We start from the raw sequence: 25,884 nt of genomic DNA, 5'->3' as shown, positions 1-25,884 counted from the left end.
AGAAGTAAGATTATTTTTGTCGAATCCAAATGTTACAAATGTAAAGGTATTTCTGGTAAGCAAAGTTATAAATAAAAAGATTTTGTGTATAAAGAAGGATCTTGTATGGTAAATTATTGTTCTAAAGTAAAATGACTGGTTGTTTAAAAAGAGGGACCTTAGAACAAGTAAGAAAGTCCAAGCATATTATACATGATCTCTGTAAACTACAAAAAAAAAAAAAAAAAAAAAGAAAATCATGAAACAAAAGTTATAAAAATGTACACTTATAAAGGAATTTTAAAGGATATTAGGTGTACTAAATGTTCCATAAACTGCTACTATGACTTAACTGTACAACTTGCCTGTTTTAAAACTAGATAAGACCTGGGAGCATACAGTTAGCCATGTCTCTAGCTGTGTTGGAGTCAAACATCTGCACTGGTGTCCTAGGCTCCAAACCTGGTACATAATTAAAATCGCTTATTTTTCAGTTTTTCTCACCAAAAGTAAAAGTTGCTAAGAGTTAACAGTGTAACATGTACTTGAGACTGCTGTAAAAACGGTTGTACATGCAAGATGTGTAACGAAAATAGAATGTGCTTTTGGCAAAGGGCTAATAAGAAGGCATGGGAATGCAGATTTTTGCCTAGTTTAGAGGGTTAAAGGATTATTTTAAGTTAGATAGTATATAGTTGAAGATTTAAGCAAGTTGTGGAAGTTTTGTGAAAGGTTCATCTTATAAAACAAATTCTGTATGTAAATATTTTGGCTAAAATTAAAGTAGTAGTATTCAGTTTTTCCATAAATTAAACATTGGAATAAAAGCACAATAGAGTTTCATTAAATCATTAATCCACTCTTTATAAATGTGCTGTTGGTATGTGTTCCAAAATTATGCAAAACTCCTGTAATTCTGATATAACTTAGTATATCAGTAATAATTATAATTGTTATATTATTGTGTGCCACAGAAGTAACAAATGCCATTGTCAATTTTGTCTTTGACTATGGGTGCCCTAAAACATTCTGTCACCCATAGACAATTGTTGTTTTAATTCTATTTAAAATGTGGTTTGATAATCCACTATAAAACTCTAATAGGTGCTCTTAAACGCAGGTTTTTGATAACTTCAGAGATTATGATATTAGAATAGAGGAAAAACTGTCAGAACTCTCATGGAAAGCTGCAATGTTCATAACAGGAGTTAACTGAATGGACTAAGCTAATAAAAGACTGTAAATAATCCTTACAGCTTTTAACAATTGAGTAAAGTATGCTCCTGTAAACAAAATTTAGAGCATATTGCTTTCTCTCTACTTGATCTCTCCAGAAATCAGATACTATCTGTAAGTATTCTCAACTGATGGCAATATAGTTACTTGCCTTAGTGCAATAAGAAGTCTATTTTCTTTTACAAAGGACACAATTGGAGAAACTGATTATTTTACCAAGGCTTTAACTGGAATGGCATACTTTCAGGTTGCTTTAAGGAATCAAGGTTGACTTATAGAGCCAATAAAAACACCTTGGGAAAACCGGCCTCATACCATGTCTAAATAGTGACTATACAGGGCTCTTGACCTGTGGTAAGTAAAGAATGCCACTTTCCAGTAGACCAAGGAGCACCAAGTTGTCTTGGGACCTCAAGCGGAGAGGAATTTACCCAACTCATGTAGGTAATTGATGACACTAACCAATGGCTGGGATTAAGTCTTCAAAAAGTCTTCTCTGATTCCTCATGAAATGAAGTTCCATCAAAGACAATTTAAAAAGGAGCCTACAGGACAAATAATTATTCTTGCTGTTCTTTATGCAAATAATCAGGCCAAGTATAATAAGAATAAAGTTGGACGATCCAAGATGGCTGTTTAGGAACAGCTCAGGATTGCAGCTCCCAGTGAAAGCACAGAGGGTGAGTGGACGCCGTGTTTTTATTGCCCATAGACTAGGAAATTCTGCGCGGAGGAGCTCCACGGTCGCCAGTGCAGCTGTTTCGGCCAGCGCGGCTGTGCCGGCCAGCGCCGCTGCTTTGCCCCGCGCAGCTGCTTTCTCGGCGCCCCGGAGCCGCGGTTCTCCATATAAAATACACCTGTCTGGGTGCCCTTTCGGCTGGTGATTGGAGCCATGGGAAGTAGCCCATTCGCCGGTTCAAAAAGGGGACTGAGCAGAGAACCAGGACAGTAGATTCCAGGGCAAAAAAAAAAAAAAAGAAAGCGCCATAAACCTCAGTGCCACTGTTTAAGCCAGCGCAGTGAGTGGCCGCAGGGGAAAACAAACAGACCCAGGGGCCTCTTCAACAGGCGACTGGAACACCAACTTAAAAAAGGCTCTGAGGCAGGGAGCCAGGCGATCAGGCTCGGCTGGCCCCACCCCCACAAAAGAACAGCAACCAGAAACTCTGGATTGAGAGTTTCACAGCAAGCGCAGCTGAACCCGGGACTGTCCAGCTCTGTGGGGGAGGGGCGCCCGCCATTACCGAGGCAGCCCGCCATTGCGAAGGCAACCCGCCATTGCTGAGGCAGCCCACCGTTGCCAAGGAAACCCGCCACAGCAGAGACTCCGCCCCAACAGAGGCGGGCCACCATTGCCAAAGCAGTTCTAACTACACCCATATAAACAGGACTGCAGGGAAGTTCACTCGGCAGCGGGGCGGAGCCCACAGCAGCTCAGCAAAGCTGCTATAGGCCGACAGTGACTAGGCTGCCTCCTTGCTGGGTTGGGCAGGTCTGAAGGAAAAAAAAAAAAAGAAGGCAGCAGCACAACAGAAACTCATAAATAAAGCCCTAAATCCCTGGGACAGAGCACCTGGGAACAAAAAGCAGTTTATGAGTTCTGCTGCAGCAGACCTAAAAATACCTGCCCAGCAGCTCTGATTGAACAACAACAGAGCTCACAGCTCACCATTTGAGCTCCTATAAAGAACAGACTGTCTCCTCTAGCAGCTCCCTGACCCCTATATATCCAAAAAGACACCTCATAAAAGAGAGATCAGATTGACACTAGGCGGGTATCCTACTGGGACAAAGATAGCAGAAGAAGAAAACTGGTAACAACGCTTGCTGTTCAGCAGCTGCTGCAGGTGAACCCCAGGCAAGCAGGGCCTGGAGTGAACCTCAACAGACCTACAGCAGAGGGGCCAGACTGTCAGAAGGAAAACCAAGAAACAGAAATAACCTCATCATCAACAAACAGAACGTCAATCTGAAAGATTTGAGACCCAATCTGAAAGCCAGCAACTACAAAGTCGACAGGTGGATAAATCCTTAAAGATGGGAAGAAACCAGTGCAAAAAGGAAAAAAACACCCGAAACCAGAACACCTCTCCTCCTACAAGGGATCACAACTCCTCACCAGCAAGGGAACAAGGTTGGAGGGAGAACGAGTGTGATGAAATGACAGAATCAGACTTCAGAAGGCGGGTAGTAAGAAACTTCTGTGAACATAAAGAACATGTTCTAACCAAATGCAAAGAAACTAAGAACCTTGAAAAAAGATTTGACCAAATGCTAACGAGAATGGACAAAATAGAAAGGAATATAAGTGAATTGATGGAGCTGAAAAATGCAACATGAGAACTTCACGAAGCATGCACAAGTATCAACAGCCGAATTGACCAAGCAGAAGAAAGAATATCAGAGGTCGAAGATCAACTCAATGAAATAAAACGGGAAGGCAAGACAGGAGAAAAAAGGGTAAAAAGGAATGAACAAAGTCTCCAAGAAATGTGGGACTATGTGAAAAGACCTAATCTACGTTTGATAGGCGTACCCGAATGCGACGAAGAGAATGAATCCAAGCTGGAAAATACTCTTCAGGATATTATCCAGGAAAACTTCCCCAACCTAGCAAGGCAGGCAAACATTCAAGTCCAGGAAATACAGAGAACACCACAAAGATATTCGTCAAGAAGAGCAACCCCAAGGCACATAATCGTCAGATTCACCAGGGTCGAAATGAAGGAGAAAATACTAAGGGCAGCCAGAGAGAAAGGTCGGGTTACCCATAAAGGGAAGCCCATCAGACTCACAGCAGATCTCTCAGCAGAAACCCTACAAGCCAGAAGAGAGTGGGGGCCAATATTCAACATCCTTAAAGAAAAGAACTTTCAACCCAGAACCTCCTATCCAGCCAAACTAAGCTTAGTAAGTGAAGGAAAAATAAAATCCTTTGGGAACATGCAAGTACTCAGAGATTTCGTCACCACCAGGCCAGCTCTACAAGAGCTTCTGAAAGAGGCTCTACACATGTAAAGGAACAACAAGTACCAGCTCTACTAAAGGGCAAAACACCCAGCTAGGACCAAAATGGCAGTAGCAAATTCACACATAACAATATTAACCCTAATGTAAATGGACTAAATGCACCAATCAAAAGACACAGACTGGCAAATTGGATCAAAAGACAAAACCCATCGGTGTGCTGTATCCAGGAAACCCATCTCACATGCAAGGATACACAAAGGCTCAAAATAAAGGGATGGAGGAAGATTTACCAAGAAAATGGAGAGCAAAAAATAGCAGGAGTTGCAATTCTCATCTCTGATAAATTAGACTTTAAAGCAACAAAGATCATAAGAGACAAAGAGGGACATCACATAATGGTAAAAGGATCAATGCAACAAGAAGAGCTAACGATCCTAAATATATATGCACCCAATACAGGAGCACCCACATACATAAAGCAAGTTCTTAATGACTTACAAAGAGACTTAGACTCCCACACAATAATAGTGGGAGACTTGAACACCCCATTGTCAACATTAGACAGATCAACCAGACAGAAAATTAACAGGGATATCGAGGACTTGAACTCAGACCTGGACCAAGCAAACCTAATAGACATTTACAGAACTCTCCACCCCAAATCCACAGAATATACATTCTTCTCAGCACCACATCACACCTACTCTAAAATTGACCATATAATTGGGAGTAAATCACTCCTCAGCAAATGCAAAAGAATGGAAACCGTAACAAACAGTCTCTCAAGACCACAGTGCAATCAAGTTAGAACTCAGAATTCAAAAACTAACTCAGAACCACACAGCTTCATGGAAACTGAACAACTTGCTCTTGAATGTTGACTGGATAAACAATGAAATGAAGGCAGAAATAAAGATGTTCTTTGAAACCAACGAGAATGAAGACACAACATACCAGAATCTCTGGGACACATTTAAAGCAGTCTCTAGAGGTAAATATATAGCAATAAGTGCCCACATGAGAAGCAAGGAGAGATCAAAAATTGACACCCTATCGTCAAAACTGAAAGAGCTAGAGAAGCAAGATCAAAAAATCTCAAAGTCTAGCAGAAGACAAGAAATAGCTAAGATCAGAGCAGAACTGAAGGAGATAGAGACACAAAAAACCCTTCAAAAAATCAATAAATCCAGGAGCTGGTTTTTTGAAAAGATCAACTAAATAGACAGACCACTAGCCAGATTAATAAAAAAGAAAAGACAGAATGGCCAAATTGATGCAATAAAAAACGATAAAGGGGATATCACCACAGAGTCCACAGAAATTCAAACCATCATCAGAGATTATTACAAACAACTCTATGCACACAAACTAATAAACCTGGAACAAATGGATAAATTCCTGGACACTTGCCTCCTGCCAAGCCTAAACCAGGAAGAAGCCGAAACCCTGAACAGACCCATAACAAGGTCTGAAGTTGAGGCAGCACTTAAGAGCTTACCACCCAAAAAAAGCCCAGGTCCAGATGGGTTCACGGCTGAATTCTACCAGACATACAAAGAGGTGCTGGTACCATTTCTTCTGAAACTATTCCAAACAATAGAAAAAGAGGGAATTCTTCCCAAATCATTTTTAAGACACCAACATCATCCTGATTCCAAAACCCGGCAGAGACTCAACAAGAAAAGAAAACTTCAGGCCAATATCCATGATGAACATAGATGCAAAAATCTTCAATAAAATACTGACAAGCCGATTGCAACAGCACATCAAAAAGCTTATCCACCATGATCAAGTAGGCTTCATCCCGGGGATGCAAGGCTGGTTCAACATATGCAAGTCTATAAATGTAATTCACCACATAAACAGAACCAAAGGCAAAAACCACATGATTATCTCAATTGATGCAGAGAAGGCCTTTGACAAAATTCAACAGCCCTTTATGCTAAAAACACTCAATAAGCTAGGTATCGATGGAATGTATCTCAAAATAATAAAAGCTATTTATGACAAACCAACAGCCAATATCATACTGAATGGGCAAAAACTGGAAGCATTCCCCTTGAAATGTGGCACCAGACAAGGATGCCCTCTCTCACCACTCCTATTCAATACAGTATTAGAAGTTCTAGCCAGAGCAATCAGGCAAGAAAAAGAAATAAAGGGCATTCAAATAGGAAAGGAGGAAGTCAAATTGTCTCTATTTGCAGACGACATGATTGTATATCTATAAGACCTCATCGTCTCAGCCCCAAACCTCCTGAAACTGATAAGCAAGTTCAGCAAAGTCTCAGGATACAAAATCAATGTGCAAAAATCACATGCATTCCTATACACCAATAACAGACTTAAAGAGAGCCAAATCAAGAACAAACTTCCATTCACAATTGCCACAAAGAGAATAAAGTACCTAGGAATACAACTAACAAGGAATGTAAAGGACCTCTTCAAGGAGAACTATAAGCCACTGCTCAACGAAATAAGAGAGGACACAAACAAATGGAGAAACATTCCATGTTCATGGTTAGGAAGAATCAATATCGTGAAAATGGCCATACTGCCCAAAGTAATTTACAGATTCAATGCTATCCCCATCAAGCTACCAATGACCTTCTTCGCAGACCTGGAAAAAACCACCTTAAACTTCATATGGAACCAAAAGAGAGCCCGCATAGCCAAGTCAATTCTAAGCAAAAAGAACAAAGTAGGGGGCATCACACTACCAGACTTCAAACTATACTACAAGGCTACAGTAATCAAAACAGCATGGTACTGGTACCAAAACAGAGATATAGACCAATGGAACAGAACAGAGGTCTCGGAGGCAACACAACATATCTACAACCACCTGATCTTTGACAAACCAGACAAAAACAAGCAATGGGGAAAGGATTCCCTGTTCAATAAATGGTGTTGGGAAAGCTGACTAGCCATGTGCAGAAAGCAGAAACTGGACCCCTTCCTGACACCTTACACTAAAATTAACTCCAGATGGATTAAAGACTTAAACATAAGACCTAACACCATAAAAACCCTAGAAGAAAATCTAGGCAAAACCATTCAGGACATAGGTGTAGGCAGGGACTTCATGACCAAAACACCAAAAGCATTGACAACAAAAGCCAAAATAGACAAATGGGACCTAATCAAACTCCACAGCTTCTGCACAGCAAAAGAAACAATCATTAGAGTGAATCGGCAACCAACAGATTGGGACAAAATTTTTCCAGTTTACCCATCTGACAAAGGGCTGATATCCAAAATTTACAAAGAACTAAAACAGATTTACAAGAAGAAAAGTAACAAGCCCATTCAAAAGTGGACAAAGGATATGAACAGACACTTTACAAAAGAAGACATACGTGAGGCCAACAAACATATGAAAAAATGCTCATCATCACTGGTCATCAGAGAAATGCAAATCAAAACTACATTGAGATACCATCTCACGCCAGTTAGAATGGCGATCATTAAAAAATCTGGAGACAACAGATGCTGGAGAGGATGTGGAGAAATAGGAACACTTTTACATTGTTGGTGGGAGTGTAAATTAGTTCAACCGTTGTGGAAGACAGTGTGGCGATTCCTCAAGGACATAGAAATAGAAATTCCATTTGACCCAGCAATCCCATTACTGGGTATATATCCAAAGGATTACAAATCGTTCTACTATAAGGACACGTGCACACGAATGTTCATTGCAGCACTGTTTTCAATAGCAAAGACCTGGAACCAACCCAAATGCCCATCGACGATCGACTGAATAGGGAAAATGTGGCACATATACACCATGGAATATTATGCATCCATCAAAAACGATGAGTTTGGGTCCTTTGTAGGGACATGGATGAACCTGGAAACCATCATTCTCGGCAAACTGACTGAAGAGCAGAAGATCAAACACCGCATGTTCTCACTCATAGGCGGGTGTTGAACAATGAGAACACATGGACACAGGGAGGGGAGCACTACACACTGGGGTCAGTTGGGGGGAAATAGGGGAGGGACGGTGGGGGGTGGGAAGCTGGGGAGAGATAGCAAGGGGAGAAATGCCAGATGTAGGTGATGGGGAGGAAGGCAGCAAATCACACTGCCACGTGTGTTCCTATGCAACAATTTTGCATGTTCTTCACATGTACCCCAAAACCTAAAATGCAATAAAATAAATAAATGGGAAAATAAAAAACAAAAAACAACTTTACCTTAATGGTACACCGTAAAAAAAAAAAAAAAAAAAGAAAAATGATTAGTCAAATTGCTAATTAGAATAACCAGTTTAGAGAAGAACATAAATGACCTGATGAAATTGAAAAACACAGCACAAGAATTTCATGAAGCATACACGAGTATCAATCAATAGCCAAATCAATCAAGTAGAAGAAAGGATATCAGAGATTGAAGATCCACTCAATGAAATAAAATGAGAAGACAATTTCAGAGAAAAAAGCATGAAAAGAAACATGCAAAGCATCCAGGAAATATGGGACCATGTGAAAAGACCAAATCTATGTTTGATTGATGTACCTGAAAGTGATGGGGAGAATGGAATCAAGCTGGAAAACACTCTTCAGGATATTATCCAGGAGAACTTCTCCAGCCTAGAAAGGCAGGCCAACATTCAAATTCAGGAAATTCAGAGAACATGAGAAAGATACTCCTTCAGAAGAGCAACTCCAAGACACATAATTGTCAGATTCACCAAGGTTGAAATGAGGGAAAAAAATGTTAAGGGGAAGCCAGAGATAAAAGTCTGAATACCCACAAAGGGTAGCCCATTAGACTAACAGAGGATCTATCTGCAGAAACCCTACACGCCAGAAGAGAGTGTGGGCTAATATTCAACATTCTTAAAGAGAAGAATTTTCAACCCAGAATTACATATCCAGCCAAACTAAGTTTCATAAGTGAAGGAGAAATAAAATATTTTACAGACAAACAAATGCTGAGAGATTTTTGTAACCAGGCCTGTCTTATAAAAGCTCCTGAAGGAAGTACTAAACATGGAAAGTAACAACTGGTACCAGCTAATGCAAAAACATACCAAAATGTAAAGACCATTGATGCTGTGAAAACACTGCATCAAATAATAGGCTAAATAACCAGCTAGCATCATAATGACAGGATGAAATTAACTTTAACAATATTAACCTTAAATGTAAACAGACTAAATGCCCCAGTTAAAAGACACAGACTGGCAAATTGGACAAAGAGTCAAGACCTGTCAGTATGCTGTATTCAGGAGACCCATCTCACGTGCAAAGACAAACAGGTTCAAAATAAAGGGATAAAGGGATATTTACCAAACAAACCAAAAGCCAAAGAAACTAGGGGTTGCAATTCTAGTATCTGATAAAACAAAAATTAAACCTGCAGAGATCAAAAGAGACAAAGAAGGGTATTACATAATGGTAAAGGGATCTATGCAACAAGAAGTGCTAACTATCCTAAATACATATGCACCTGATATAGGAGCACACAGATTCATAAAGCAAGTTCTTAGAGATCTGCAAAGAGACTTAGGCTCCCACACAATAATAGTGGGATACTTCAACAACCCACTATCAACATTAGATAGATCAACGACACAGAAAATTAACAAGGATATCCAGGACTTGAACTCAGCTCTGGACCAAGTGAAGCTAACAGACATTTACAGAACTCTCAACTCAAATCAACAGAATATACATTCTTCTCAATACCACATCACACTTATTCTAAAATAGAACACCTAATTGGAAGTAAAATACTCCTTAGCAAATGCAAAAGAACAGAAATAACAACAAAGAGTCTCTGAGACCACAGTGCAACCAAATTAGAAATCAGGATTAAAAAACTAACTCAGAACTGCACAACTTCATGGAAACTGAACAAGTGGCTCTTGAATGTTGACTGGATAAACAATGAAATGAAGGCAGAAATAAAGATGTTCTTTGAAACCAATGAGACCAAAGACACAATGTACCAGGATCTCTGGGACACATTTAAAGAAGTGTGTAGAGGTGAATTTATAGCACTAAATGTCCACAAGAGAAGGCAGGAAAGATCTAAATTCAACACTCTAATATCAAAATTAAAATAACTAGAGAAGCAAGAGAAAACAAATTCAAGAGCTAGCAGAAGACAAGAAATAACTAAGATCAGAGTAGAACTGAAGGAGATAGAGACATGAAAAACTCTTCAAAAAAATCAATGAATCCAGGAGCTGGTGTTTGAAAAGATCAACAAAATAGATAGATTGCTAGCCAGACTAATAAAGAAGAAAAGAGAGAAGAATCAAATAGACAGAGTAAAAAATGATAACGGGGATATCACCACCTATCTCAGAAAAACAAAGTGCCATCATAGAATACTATAAACACCTCTACACAAATAAACTAGAAAATCAAGAAGAAATGAATAAATTCCTAAAAACATACACACTCCCAAGACTGAACCAGGAAGAAGTTGAATCCCTGAATAGACCAATAGCAAGTTTTGAAATTGAGACAACAATTAACAGCCTACCAACCAAAAAAAGTCCAGGAAGAGGCAGATTCACAGATGAATTCTAACAGAGGTACAAAGCGTAGCTAGTATCATTCCTTCTGAAACCATTTCAAACAGTAGAAAAAGAGGGAATCCTCCCTAACTCATTTTATGAGGCCAACATCATTCTGGTTCCAAAACCTGGCATAGACACAACAAAAAAAGAAAATTTCAGGACAATATCCTTGATGAACAATGACATGAATATCCTCAATAAAATACTGGCTAACCAAATCTAGCAGCACCTCAAAAGCTTATCCACCACAATCAAGGCGGCTTCATCCCTGGGATGCAAGGCTGGTTCAACATATGCAAATTAATAAACGTAATCCATTACATAACAGAGCCAATGGAAAAGACAACATGGTTTTCTCAATACATGCAGAAAATGCCTTTGACAAGATTCAATAGCACTTTATGCTAAATACTCCCAATAAACTATGTATTGATGGAACATACCTCAAAATAATAAGAGCTATTTATGACAAACCCACAGCCAATATCATACTGAATGGACAAAACCAGAAAGCATTTCCTTTTAAAATTGGCACAAGACAAGGGTGTCATCTCTCACTCCTCCTATTCAACATAGTATTAGAAGTTCTGGCCAGGGCAATCAGGCAAAAGAAATAAATAAAAGGTATTCAATTAGGAAAAAAGAAAATCAAATTGTCTGTGCTTGGAGATGACATGATTGTATACTTAGAAAACCCCATTGTCTCAGCCCAAAATCTCCTTAAGCTGATGAGTAAATTCAGCAAAGTCTCGGATACAAAATCAATGTTCAAAAATCACAAGCATTCCTATGCATCAATAACAGGCACAAAGAGCCAAATCATGAGTGAACTCCCATTCAAAATTGCTACAAAGAGAATAAAATTCCTAGAAATACAACTTACAGGGGATGTGAAGACCTCTTCAAGGTGAACTGCAAACCACTGCTCAAGGACATAAGAGAGGACAAACACAAATGGAAAAATATCCCATGCTCATGGATAGGAGGACTCAGTATTGTGAAAATGACCATACTGCCCAAAGTAATTTATAGATTCAATGCTATTCCCATAAAACTACCATTGACTTTCTTCACAGAATTGGAAAACACCACTTTAAATTTCATATGGAAGCAAAAAATACCCTCATAACCAAGACAATTCTAAGCAAAAAGAACAAAGCTGGAGTCCTCATACTACCTGACTTCAAGCTATGCTGGAAAGCTACAGTAACAAAACCAGCATGGTAGTGGCACCAAAATAGATATATAGACCAATGGAGCAGAATAGAGGCCTCAGAAATAACAACCAACATCTACAACCATCTGATCTTTGACAAATCTGACAAAAGCAAGCAATGGGGAAAGGATTCCCATTTAATAAATGGTGTTGGGGAAACTGGCTAGCCATATGCAGAAAGCTGAAACTGGATCCCTTCCTTACACCTTATACAATAAATTAACTTAAGATGGATTAATGACTTAAATGTAAGACCTAAAACCATTAAAACCCTAGGAGAAAACCTAAGAGATACCACTCAGGATATAGGTACGAGCAAAGACTTCATGACTAAAACACCAAAAGCAATGGCAACAAAAGCCAAAATAGACAAATGAGATCTAATTAAACTAAAGAGGCTCTGCACAGCAAAATAAACTATCATCAGAGTTAACAGGCAACCTGTAGAATGGGAAAAATATCTTTGCACTCTATCCATCTGACAAAGAGCTAATATCCAGAATCCAGAAAGAACTTAAATAAATTTACAAGAAAAATCCAACAACCCCATCAAAAGTGGGTGAAGGATATGAGCAGACACTTCTCAAAAGAAGACATTTATGCAGCCAATAAACATATGAAGAAAAGCTCATCATCACTGGTCATTAGAGAAATGCAAATCAAAACCACATTGAGATACCATCTCATGCCAATCAGAATAGCAATCATTAAAAAGTCAAAAAAACAACTGATGCTGGAGAGGATGTGGAGAAATAGGAATGATTTTACACTGTTGGTGGGAATGTAAATTAGTTAAACCATTATGGAAGACAGTGTGGTGATTCCTCAAGGATATAAAACTAGAAATACCATTTGACCCAGCAATCCCATTACTGAGTATATACCCAAAAGATTATAAATCATTCCACTGTAATGATTCATGCACACATATGTTTATAGCAGCACTGTTCACAATAACAAAGACTTGGAACCAACCCAAATGACCATGAATAATAGACTGGGTGAAGAAAATGTGGCACATATACACAAAGGAATACTATGTAGCCATAAAAAAGGATAGGTTTATGTTCTCTGCAGAAACATGGATGAAGCTAGATATCATCATTCTCAGCAAACTAACACAAGAAAAGAAAGAACAGAAAACCAAACACCACATGTTCTCACTCACAAGTGGGAGTTGAAAATTCATGGATACAGGGAGAACATCACATACCAGGACCTGTTGGGTGGTGGTGGGGCTAGGGGAGGGATAACATTAGGAGAAATACCTAATATAGATGATGGATTGATGGGTGCAGCATATCACCATGGCACGTGTATACCTATGTAACAAACCTGCACATTTTGCACATGTACCGCAGAACTTAAAGTATAATATTTTTTAAAAAGAAAGAAATAGACCTCAATACAACTGGAAACTTCAATACTACTCTTTCATCATTGGACAGATCATCTAGATGGAAATTTAGTGAAGAAACAGAAGACTTAATCTGCACCATATATAAAGTGGACCTAGTAGACATCTACAAAACACTTTATCCACATGCTTCAGAATACACATCATTTTCCTGAGAACATAGAACATTCTCAAAGATCTACCATATTTGGTAACAAACCAGGTCTCAAAAGATGAAAAAAGGAAAATTATATCAAGCATATTATCTGATTACAATGGAATAAAACTATAAATAACAAGTGGAACTGTAGAAACTGTACAAACCCATGGAATTTAAGCAACATGCTTCTAAATGACCACTTCATCAATAAATTAAGAAATGTTTAAAAACTTTTGAAATAAATGAAAATAAATACAAGACATACCAAAATGTATGTAATGCAACAAAATCAGTACTATGACTAAGGTTTAGCAATAAACTCCTACATCATAAAAGTAGAAAAGCTTCAAATAAACAACCTAAGATGCATGTTAAAGAACTAGAAAAGAAAGATCAAACAACTTAAAATTAATATAAGAAAAGAAATAATAAAGATATGAGAAGAAATAATGGAGAGTAAAATGTATGCAAAATATCAATGAAACAAAAAGTTGACTTTTTAAATATAAACCATATTATCACTTTCCACCTTATTCTATGAGGCCAGTTTATCCTCATACTGAAACCAAAGATATCACAAGAAAAGCAAACTACAAATCAATATCTCATATAAATATGTAAGCATAAATCCTCAATGAAATACTAATAAACTAAACTAGGAATATTTTAAAAGGGTTATATGCAATGACCAATTGGGACTTATCTCAAGAATGCAAGATTTGTGTAACATCTGTAAATCAGTACTGTAATATAACATACCAATAAACTAAAAGACAAAAACATTTATTTCAATAGATACAGAAAAACATTTCCCAAAACTTAAATTACCTGCATGATTTAAAAATACCAGCAAAAGATGAGAACTTTATTAACTTGATAAAGGGCTTCTACAAAAAACACAAAGCAAACATTATACTTATTGGTCAAACAGTGAATATTTACCACTTATATCAGAAACAAAGCAAGGCTGTCTATTCACACTACTTCTATTTAACATTCCACTGGAAGTTCTAGTCTGGGAAATTAGAAAAGGAAATAAAATGGAGGGGTTCAAGATGGGAAAGAAGGAAGTCTATCAACAGATGACATGAACTTGCATAAAGAAACTACTAAGGAATCCATGAAAAACCATTATAATGAATAAGCAAATTCATCAAGGTTGAAGAATACAAGGTTAATATATAAAAATCATTGTGTTTCCAAACATTTCAACGAACAATTTAACAGTAAAATTAGCCAATCAATTTTATTTATAGTATCATCAAAAATAAAATACTTACGATAATTGAACAAAAGAAGTGCAAAATTTATACTTTACAAACCACAGAGCATTGTTGAAAACTAATAAAAGTCAAAAGCAGAATAGTTGCTAGGGCTGGACGTGGGAAGAATTAAAAGTTGCTGCCCTTTGGACATAAACTATCAATTCTGCAATCACAAAGTTCTAGGTATCTGTTGTACAACATTATGCCTAAAGTTAAATACTGTATTTGATACCAAAAAATTGCTAAGAGGGTAGATCTTACTTAAAAAATACTAACATAACAAAAATTGCTGAAACATATTAAAGATCCAAATAAGTGGAAAGACATTTAATGATCAAGGATAAGAAGACAGAATAGTGAAAAATAATAATATTCCTTAAATGTAACTACAGATTCCACACAGTCTTTATAAAAATCTATGCTAGATTTTTTGCACAAACTGATTTTCTGATCCTGAAATTTATATTAAAATGCAAAAGACTCAGAATGGCCATACAATTTAGAAAAAACAATTGATGAACTTGTACTTTAACAGTTTCAAAATTTACTACAAAGCTATACCAATCAAAAGAGTGTGGCACTGGCATAACCATAGGAATATACATCTGCCAAGTATAGCTCACAATTCAGAAATAAACTCTTAAATTTACACCTGATTGATTTTAGAAAAAGGTAACCAAATAATTCAATGGAGAAAAAAAATTGTGTTTTCAAAAATGATGCTGGAACAACTGGCTGTCCACATGTGAAGGAATAAATGTAGACCTCTTATCTCAGACTATATGAAAAGATTAACTCAGTACTGATCAAAGACCTAAATGTATGAGCTATAACTATAAAACTCTTAAAAGAAAACCTGAGGCACATGTTAGCAATGCTGGACTATCTCAGAAAATATGAATAAAATTGACAAAACTTTCTCTGGATTGAAAAATAAAGATGACAAAAAAACGCAATTCATCAAATCAAATAATATAAAAAATAGATCATCTAAATGTAAACTTAAAATTTGCTTCAGAGAACAACATCAAGAAAGTAAAAAGACAAAAAAATACCATTTGAAAGAGATAAAAAAAAAGATATATTACGACTCAATAATAAAAAGATGAATAATGCAATTTAAAATGGGAAAAAGCACCAGTCATGATAGCAAAGACTTGCAGTTACCCTAGGCGCCCATTAATGAATGGTATATTGAATAAAGAAAATATGGTACATATACACCATGGGATACCACATAGTCATAAGAAAGAATGAAATCATGTCATTTACAGCAACACAGATGCAGCTGGATATTATAATTCTAAGTGAATTAATGAAGGAACAGGAAACCAAATACTTTATGCTCTCGGTGATAAGTGGGAGCCAAACAATGGAAACTCATGGACATAAAGATGGCAACAAACCTCTGCATCACACAATATACCCAAGTAACAAAACTCCACATGTGCCCCCTGAATCTAAAATAACAGTTAAATTTTTTATTAAAGAATAAAAATTAAAATGGGCAAATATACATCTGTGAACTATAACTAACAAAATACAAATAGACATTTTCCCAAAAGGCTCATAACATTTATACATACATATATAAGTATATATATACTACATATATATAAGTATATATGTAGTATATATATATATAAGTATATATATAGCATATACTTTATATATACTATATATATACTTATATATACACATATATATATTCTATATATAAAAGTATATATATAGAATATATATATACTATATATACTTATTTATATACACACACGTAATTTCAAGTATACCAAAGTCCAATAAGTCTGTAAAAGGATGCTGTTAGCCTCTTCTTGCATTGCTATAAAGAAATATCAAAGATTGCATGATTTATTTTATTTTGAGTGATTTATTTTAAAAAGATGTTTAATTGACACACAGTTCACAGGCTATACAGGAAGCACAACACCAGCATCTTCTTGGCTTTTGGGTATTCCTCAGGGAACTTTTACTCATGGCAAAAGGTGAAGCAGGAGCAGATACATCACACATTGAAAACAGGAAGAATGGTGCAAGGGATTTGATACACCTTTAAACAATGGGAGTTTGGGTGGACACACTTATAATCCGGGGGATGATGCTGAGTCATTCATACAGGATATGGCCCCGTTATCCAAATACCTCCTACCAGGTCCCAACTTCAACACTGGGGATTTCATTTTAATGTGAGATTTGGCAGGGACACAAATCCAAACCATATGATTCTACTCTTGGCCACCAAAATCTCATGTTCTTCTCACATTGCAAAATACAGACATCTCTTACCAACACTCCCCTAAAAGTCTCAACTCATTCAAGCACCAAGCCCAAAGTTTTAAGTATTATCTGAGACTCATTTTACTCTGCCTATGAGCCTGTAACATTGAAGACATGTTACTTATGAAGACATGCAATGGGGGTATATGCCTTAGTTAAACCTTCCCATTCCAAAAGGGAGAAATTAGACAAGAGAAAGGGGTGACAGGATTCACACAAGTTCAAAACTCAGCAGGAAACTAATTAAATCTTCGAACTCCAAAATAATCTCTTTTGACTACATGTTATATTACAAATCTAAGCCACAAAGGGTACACTGGTGCAAAAAGTGGGCTCCCAAGGCTTTCAACAGTTCTACTCCTGTGGCTGCTTTTACAGTTTGTTAAGTGTCTCTAGCTTTTCCAGATGTGGGGTACAAGCTTCTAGTGGATCTGCCATTCTAGGATCTGGAGGATGTTGACATCCTTCTCACAGCTGCATTAGGCAGTGACCCAGTGGGGACCTCCAATTCTACATTTCTCTTCTGCACTACCCTAGTAGGGCTCCCTGTGAGGGCTCCACATCTGTAATAGGCTTCTGCTTGGGCAATCAAGCTTTTTTACACATCCTGTGAAATCAAGTCAATGCTGCCAAGTTTCCTTTACACTTGCATTCTGTTTGCCAACAGACTAAACATCACATGGCTGCTGCCAAGGCTGCCTATGGCTTGCACCCTCTGAAGCAGTGGTCTGAACAGTATTTGCGCTCCTTTGATATGTGGCTGGAGCTGGAGTGGCCAGGATGTGGGAAGCAGTTTCCTGAGGCTTTGCAGGGCAGCAAGGCCCTACGCCTGGCTCATAAAACCATTCTCTCCTTCTAAGCTTCTGGGCCTTTGATGGGAGGAGCCACCACAAAGATTTGAAATGACTTCTACGTTTTTTCTTTCTCATTGTCTTGGCTATTAGCACCTGGCTCCTTTTTATTTATGCAAATTTCTCTAGCACATTGCTTCTCCACAGCCTGCTTTTATTCTTCCTGGGAAAATAGGCTTTTTAAAAAATAATTAATTAATTAATTAATTAATTTTTTTTCCATATGGCCAGGTGGCATTTTTTTTCAAACTTTTGTGCTCTGCTTCCAGTTTAAATATTAATTCCAACTTTAAGTCGTTTCTTTGCTCCCACATCTTAATGTAGGCTGTTAGAAGGTTTGCTGTGAATGCTTTGCTGCTTTGATATTTCCTCCACCAAATAAACTGAGTGCTCACTCTCAAGATCAAACTTTCACAGATCCCAAGGTCATGAATGTAATACTGCTAAGTTATTTTCTAGGGCATATCAAGAATGACCTTCACTCTAGCTTCTAATAAGTTTGTCATTTTTGTCTGAGACCTGATCAGCCTGAACTTCACTGTACATATTATTATTAGCATTTTGGTCACAAGCATTTAACCAATCTCTAAGGAGTTCCAAACTTCCTTGTCTTTTTGTGTTCTTCTGTGCCCTCCAAACCCTTTCAACCTCTGCCCATTACCCATTTCCAAACTTGCTTCTACATTTTCAGATATCTTTATAGCAATTTTCCCTCTCCTCACTACCAATTTACTGTGCTAGGCCATTCTTGCATTGTTATAAAGCAATATATGAGGCTGGGTAATTTATAAGAAAATAAGTTTAATTGGCTCATGTTTCTGCAGGCTGTACAATAAACATGGTGCCAGTACCTGCTGGCTTCTGGGTAGGCCTCAGGGAGCTTTTATTTATGGCAGAAGGCAAAATAGAGCAGGCACATCACATGGAAAAAGCAAAAGCAAGTATGGGGAGAAATGACACTTTGAAATAATCACATTGCCTGTGAACTCACTCATCACTGAGGAGATGATGCTGAGTCATTCATGAGAGATACACCACCATGACCCAGATGCTGAGTCATTCATGAGAGATACACCACCATGATCCAGGCGCTGAGTCATTCATGAGAGATACACCACCATGATCCAGGCGCTGAGTCATTCATGAGAGATACACCACCATGATCCAAATGCCTCCTAACACGCTCCACTTCGAACACTGGGGATTCCATTTCAACATTAGATTTTGCAGGGACACGATTCAAACCATATCAGATGCCCAACAGAATTAGTCACCATGTAATTACAAATTAAAACCACAATGACATAAAACTCCACAACTAGGACAGATTAATTAAAAGAAAATAATAGCAGATGGAGAAAAAGCGAATAAGTTAGATCTCTCATGCACTGCTGGTAAGAATACAAAATTGCAAGTCACTCTGGAAAATAGCCTGGCAGCTCCTCAGCAGGTTAAAAACAGAGTTACCATATGATTCAATAATTCCAGCATAGGTATATATCTGAGAATTGAAAAACAGAAATTTAAAAAGGAAAAGTATGTTAACATGAAACTTGTGTATGCATGTTTAAACCCTCATTATTCTTAATAGTCAAAAATAGAAAAAATTCAAATGCCCATAAACTGATGAATGAATAAATTAAATGCATATCCATGCAATAAACATTTTTAGGGAAAAAATGAAGTGCTTATACATGCTATAACATAGATGCACCTTGAAAATATTATGCTAAGTGAAAGAAGTCAGTTACAACAACCCACATGTTGTATGATTCAATTGATGCAAAATTTCAGTACAGAAACAAATATAAAGGCAGAAACAGGAATAGTAATTTGTTAGAAAGAGGGAAATGACAAGATCAATGATTAACAGCTAGAAGATATGGAATTTCTATTTGGTATGTTGGAAATGTTCTAAAACTGATTGTGTTAATGGTTGCACAACACTCTACACATACTACAAAGCATTGACTTGTAGATTTAGGGGGCATGTTGTATAGTATGTGAATGATACCTCAATAAGTTTATTTTTTACATAGTACATAGAGGTCTCGTTTACCCTTCACCCTATTTCCCTTAATGGTAATATCCTATATAATGATAGTACAATATCAAAAGCCAGTAATAGTCATACAATCTACAGATTTAAATTAGATTTAATCAGCTCTTACTTGCATTTATTAGTATATGTATTTATAGTTCTGTGCAATATTATCATATGTGTATATTTGTGTAACTACCACCACAATCAAATTATAAAACTGTTTTATCACCACAAAGGAACTATCTTGCACTATTCTCCACCATCTCCTCATCCCTAGAAGTACTTGCTTTTTGTCACATCAACTGCAGAAAACCTAGCTTCACAAAGAAATAACATAGTCAAAATAAATGTAACGTGATACAATGTTTAAACAGTAGTTAATTTAGACCAGTAAAACTAGTAACACAATGTGTGTGTGACAGCTGTTGACTATTGCTGTATTTTTTCAAAATTATTAAATAACTTGTGCAACACCTGTGAGTTTGTTAAGATGCTCCATAGTATCACATTGCATAGTTTTGGAAATGCACCTGTAAGTAGCTTGTGAGATTTCTAAAATAGGTAGAAAGCCCTAGGTCTGCCAGATATTCCTTTCAGGGAGCTTCTTCTACCTACTGAAACCTTGATTTTGAAGAATAATTTCTCATATATGAGCCCCCGGGTTAATTACTATGCTCTTTCCATAGCTGATCTAACATGCCAGAAAGTAAGATAATCTCCATTTTAGTTATTCTTTCAAACAATGCAGTAGTTCCTTGCAAACGGCAGAAAAAGGTAACTTTACCTAATAGGTAAAAGGTAATGTAAACTCATGACTTTAGCTATACATGAGTGTGCCATGTGCCACATATGACACACAACTGTGCCACATATGACTCCCAACTATGGCAACTTTATCTAAATGACTTCTGCCTTCTGACTGTTTTGTAGTGACTGGAGCTTCTCAGAACATTATTTTTCTCCCTTTCTCCTATAGTGCAAGCCTAAAACGGTAAGATCCGAATGGTTATATTAACTTCAAAGTATTTCTAAGATTGAATATCTTTGATGTTCTGGTTAAGATTGTGACCTAAAATGGCATACCATAAGTATTTTTATCTCTCTCTTTTCTCTTTATCTTATCCTACAAACTTTTGCTTATTATAATTTAATGGAAATAAACTAGTGTAGGAATTGGAAGATACAAATTTTGGCTCGGCTTTGCCACTAACTTGCTGTGTGCTCTTGGTTAAGCAACTCACTCTCTTTAAAACTCAGGTTTCTTACCTATAAATGTGAAAGTAATTTCTAAGTTCCCTTCTTTCTCTAATATCATGAAGCTCTATATTGAGTTTCTGCTCTGAGTAGTCTTTGGTATGTGAATAGATCTCATTATGTTTTTTTCCTGTTCCACGTCTCTACCTTCCATGTATAAGCTAGTGTCTGAAAAATGTTTAGATGTTTTTTGAGGAAAGAAATGCTATATAAGTAAATGTTATCCTGATGCTGTAAATGGGGAGTGAGAAAGAATGACAAGATTTCCAGTGGTAATATAAAAGCATATTTTACTATGCAAGCACAGGTACATATAGAAGCAATTGGATTATTTAGAACAATTCTTTTTCTTTTTATAACCCTGTAGATTATTACCTCAATTTTTTTTGGTAAAATTAATATAAGGAGTCTTTATCTTCCAAGTGAAAAACCGACACTGTGGAGACCTTGGAAATTTGAAGCAAAACTCACTTTAAGGCATCAAGAAAACTAATTTGACTGGAAAGTTAAATTGAGCTCATGCCTGACACTTTGATCAAAGAACTTAGAAATCCGAAAGCAGACTTGTTCAAAAGGGGGGAAAAAAACACTTTATAGGCCTGTCAGCTCAGTTGATGTGAATTAAGCCAACAATTATAATGTACCTCAGGGAAATTTTCCCCTTGCAGAAATAAACAGGTAGTGTATAATTGTGTAATTGAACAAATTTCTCAAATGACAGCTTTATGTTTGTGTTTGTTCTTGTTTAGTGTTTGCTTGGACTAACAGACTAACATGTGCTTTATGTGGGTTACTATTATAAGTAATAAAACCTCAGGGGATGGAAGTTGAGGTCTCTCGAGTAATGATTTTCTTTCTAAAAGACTTTTTAATACTTCTGTTGCTAAAGTGTAGATTACAAAGGTATATAAAAACAGAAACTTTCTTCTCTATTAGCCCAGAATATATGCAATTCAGAAGAAATACCTGCTATGAGAATGCTTTACTCTCTATCTCCAAAATAATGATAAATGACAGCCCACAAAAGTTATATCCAACTGTTGATGTCTGGGAAACAGATGATAATTATATACAAAGAATGGGCTATTGGTAAATGATGATTGACAGCACAGATCAGAATGTGGAGAACATGTGTTGGATTCCTTCAGATCCTGGGGAGTTGCTGACAGCTCTCTCTACAGTTCACTTTCTTCTCACTCCAACAGCAATTTAGGATGGATGCTAAATTTCTCTCAACCTGGAAAAATAAATCCCATTGAAAACTTGTTTTTCTCACCAATGTGAAATTTCTCTAGACAAAATGGAGCATTATATCTTGGTCATTTCTAATTAAGAAAGGTTGTGATATGGGAAAATATGTTTCTAAAAATTGTGGAATTGTTTTTATCTATAAAAAGCTCATATTTGATAGTTCAGGATTTTTTGGGTTTTTTTAGGGGTTCATTACAATTTAAGACTACTAAAGATAAGAATTATAGTTAATATATAATTCTACAAATAAAATGTGCCAAAACATGTTATTAGTGAAAAAATAATTAAAAAATTAATCTAAAAGTCAGTTCAAATTACAGATTTAAAAGGGTTATTTATGAAACAGGTAGTAAGGAACCATTAAGTAAGGGAGAGAGATGTGAAGAAAATTATTTATATGAAGATGTATTTTTGGTAAAGAAGGTTATAAAGAAAAGATAATTTTGTCTGAGAAAGGATCACAATGGTAACTTTTTGTCCACAGTAAAATGGCTGCTTATCTAAAGAAGAAGGAGAAACAGAAGAAAGTCTTGAACTGAATGAAAAACCCAAAAGTGTTGTGGATAGTCTGTGTAAGTCATATGTAACTTTTCTATTTCTCAATTTGACTATCTTCATGCACATATAGGGAAAATAGAAGGACGAAAACATTTAGATAATAAAATATTCTTTAAATCCTGATAGAGAATTGGAGAAATTTGGCTAATTAACATTTTCATAGCTAAATCTCCTAGTCTTGATTAAAGTAAAGTAAGAAATATTGTGAAAAATGCATCAGCAGTTTGGAAATTCTTTTTTAATATACTTTAACATGAAGCTGGATTTAGTGTGTATCAAATTTCACATTCATGTTTGCATTACTTCACACTATGTTTACTGTTTTGCATGGATAGTGCTAGCACTGGAGTGCTTACTGGTCATGTGCTTAGAGTGAATTTCTTGATTGCATAGAATATATGGTGATATTGGTGGACTTAAGGATATTGAATTATGTATCAGGAATAAAATATCCATTATTTGGGTTTTTGGTCAGGGGAACACTGTAACCTCCAGTGTAGACTGAGTAGGAAAAATTTATGGTTGGTTTCCTGTTTCAATAGTTTGAGTTGGTTTCAGATTTCTTCCTTTGATGGAAAAAAAAAAAAACTGTGATGTGGGTAAATAGCTTTAATGTTCAGGAAATACCAGCCTTGTTCTTAAGGAAATTATATTGATGAGAATTTCTCTAAAGCTAATTTAGTTGTGTTTACTATTATTAAATTAATATGACATTCACTTTTATTAAGTAGTAGAAAGCTGTCAGTCACTGATGGGCCTTTATGTGTATACTTAAAATAAAATATGTGCAGGTGTTGCAATAGTTTGAAAACTTTGGTGGTGAAAGTTACCTAATCACTTCTCAGTACTGTATCTAGAAATCAATCTTGGACATGTGTGATGATATGCTTTTGAAAATAGCTGAAAAGAAATTGATCACTTGTTTTTACTTTGTCCTTGTTTTGTTGTATAGTATTTAAGTGAAAGAAGATTGTTTCTCATGTTGAATTTTCAAAACTGATATTTGTATTTGCTATGTTTTTATGATGGAGAGAAAAATTAGTTGTCTTACTTTGATAAGTTTATCAGAAGACTTAGCACATTTTTTATGCTTTTGGTCACAGTTCTGTCACTAGAATACTAACAAGTAGACATATACAATGAATAACCTAACTAATATATTGATTTAAAATACTGCAAGGAGTAATTCATAAACATCAAATCACAGTGTTTTGATTTGTAACATGTTAGAGAAAATGATAAGATCTTCTGTTGTATAAGTATCCTATTAACTCATGCTTGTGCACCAACAACTGTTAAATTTTGATCATTGACATCAGTCAAATCCTCATCCTCCAATTCGGGAGAAGGTGACACTCAAAATGCTCTTGTGAGACACAAGACTAGTAATTAAACTATTCAATCCTTCTAGGCCTAGGGACTATTATGGAAGAGGTGGACTTGTGAGATTGTAAAGGCTGATCTTGAGGGATAAGATTACTTCACAGATTCTCTATAAATTAAACATTAATATAAAAAAGGACACTGATGCAAGACCAGCATCTGTGCCCATGTGCTACAATATAACAGTGTTTTATTGGAGTATTGTTCTGCTCTTTAAAATAAAATTCTAATAGGTTATAAAAAGTTTATGGAACTCTTACCTTATGGTAGAACTGATTAAAATTAGATTTGTTTATAAGGTTTTATTAAAATTAACTTTAACATTAGTAATACGCCATACAAAGGTAAAATTTTGGTTTTCTCTTTTGAACAAAATGTTTATGTACTATTAAGGGATAAAAGATTTTGTTTAAAAATCTTGAAACAAGAGAAAATGGACAGACAACATACCAAAATGTAGGATATACAACAAAAGCAGTTCCAGGGGAAATTTATAGAAATAAACAAATAGATTAAGAAAAAAAATATTGCACCTAACTTTATACCTCAAAGAACTAGAAAAAGAAAACAAACTGTTTTCAAAGTCAACCATATGAAAAAAATAAGGAACTGAGCAGAAAGAAATAAAAGAGACACTGCAAAACAATAGAAAATATCAAGAAATTTGAGAGTGATTTTTCTAAAAAATAAAATTGACAAGTCTTATTTTTTTCTTTCTGACTTTAATGGAATAATTTTTATTTTTCATGATTATACATAATGTTTTGGTGAGTTTTGGTAGAAGCTGTTATCAGGTTAAAACGGTTTCATCTTTTTTTGTTTTTTATTATTGTTGTACTTTAGGTTGGGAAAAATTTTGCAATCTACACATCTGAGAAGTCTTTAGATTAAAAAGAAAAGATGTTCCACTTCAAGATGGCTGACTAGAAACAGCTAGTATTTGCCTCTCTCATGGAGAAGAAACAAAGTTATAAGTAAATATTAAGTCTTCAAATGGATCATCTGAGAGCTTATGCTGGAACTCACCAGGAAATCAATGGGATCAACAGATAGCCAAAAAGAGGGAAGCCATGAAGTCAGGCTTCTGTCCACCTGGGATTGGCCTGTTGCTGGAGGAAGCTCCTCAACATGGGAAAAGGATGAATGAGTGAGTTTGCCCTGGGGGATCCACACGTCTACCACAGACCTTTGCAATGTTGAGCATGGGATAGCCATCTCGACACCCCCAGGCATCCAGACTGACAGAGAGAGCCACCTGGAATCTGTGAAGAGGCACCACTCAAGCCCATATGAAGTCTCATAGGCTTTTGATCTCTAAGCAGCTCAGTGTCAGCTTCTGTTGCCCTGCAAAGAGGAGTGACAAGGCACTTTCGCACACCTCTAGGATAAATGTCACAGCCATAGTAGTGAGGAGCAGCCAGACTGCATTCTGTGTGACCTCTACGTCCACTGCTCTTTGCCAGGTGGGGCTTGCTGACTTGGGACCCA

This window comes from Sapajus apella, unplaced genomic scaffold (assembly GCF_009761245.1).
Source record: "Sapajus apella isolate SASKATOON/1434 unplaced genomic scaffold, GSC_monkey_1.0 scaffold75, whole genome shotgun sequence".
Taxonomy (NCBI): Eukaryota; Metazoa; Chordata; class Mammalia; order Primates; family Cebidae; genus Sapajus; species Sapajus apella.
This window is presented reverse-complemented; position numbering follows the sequence as displayed.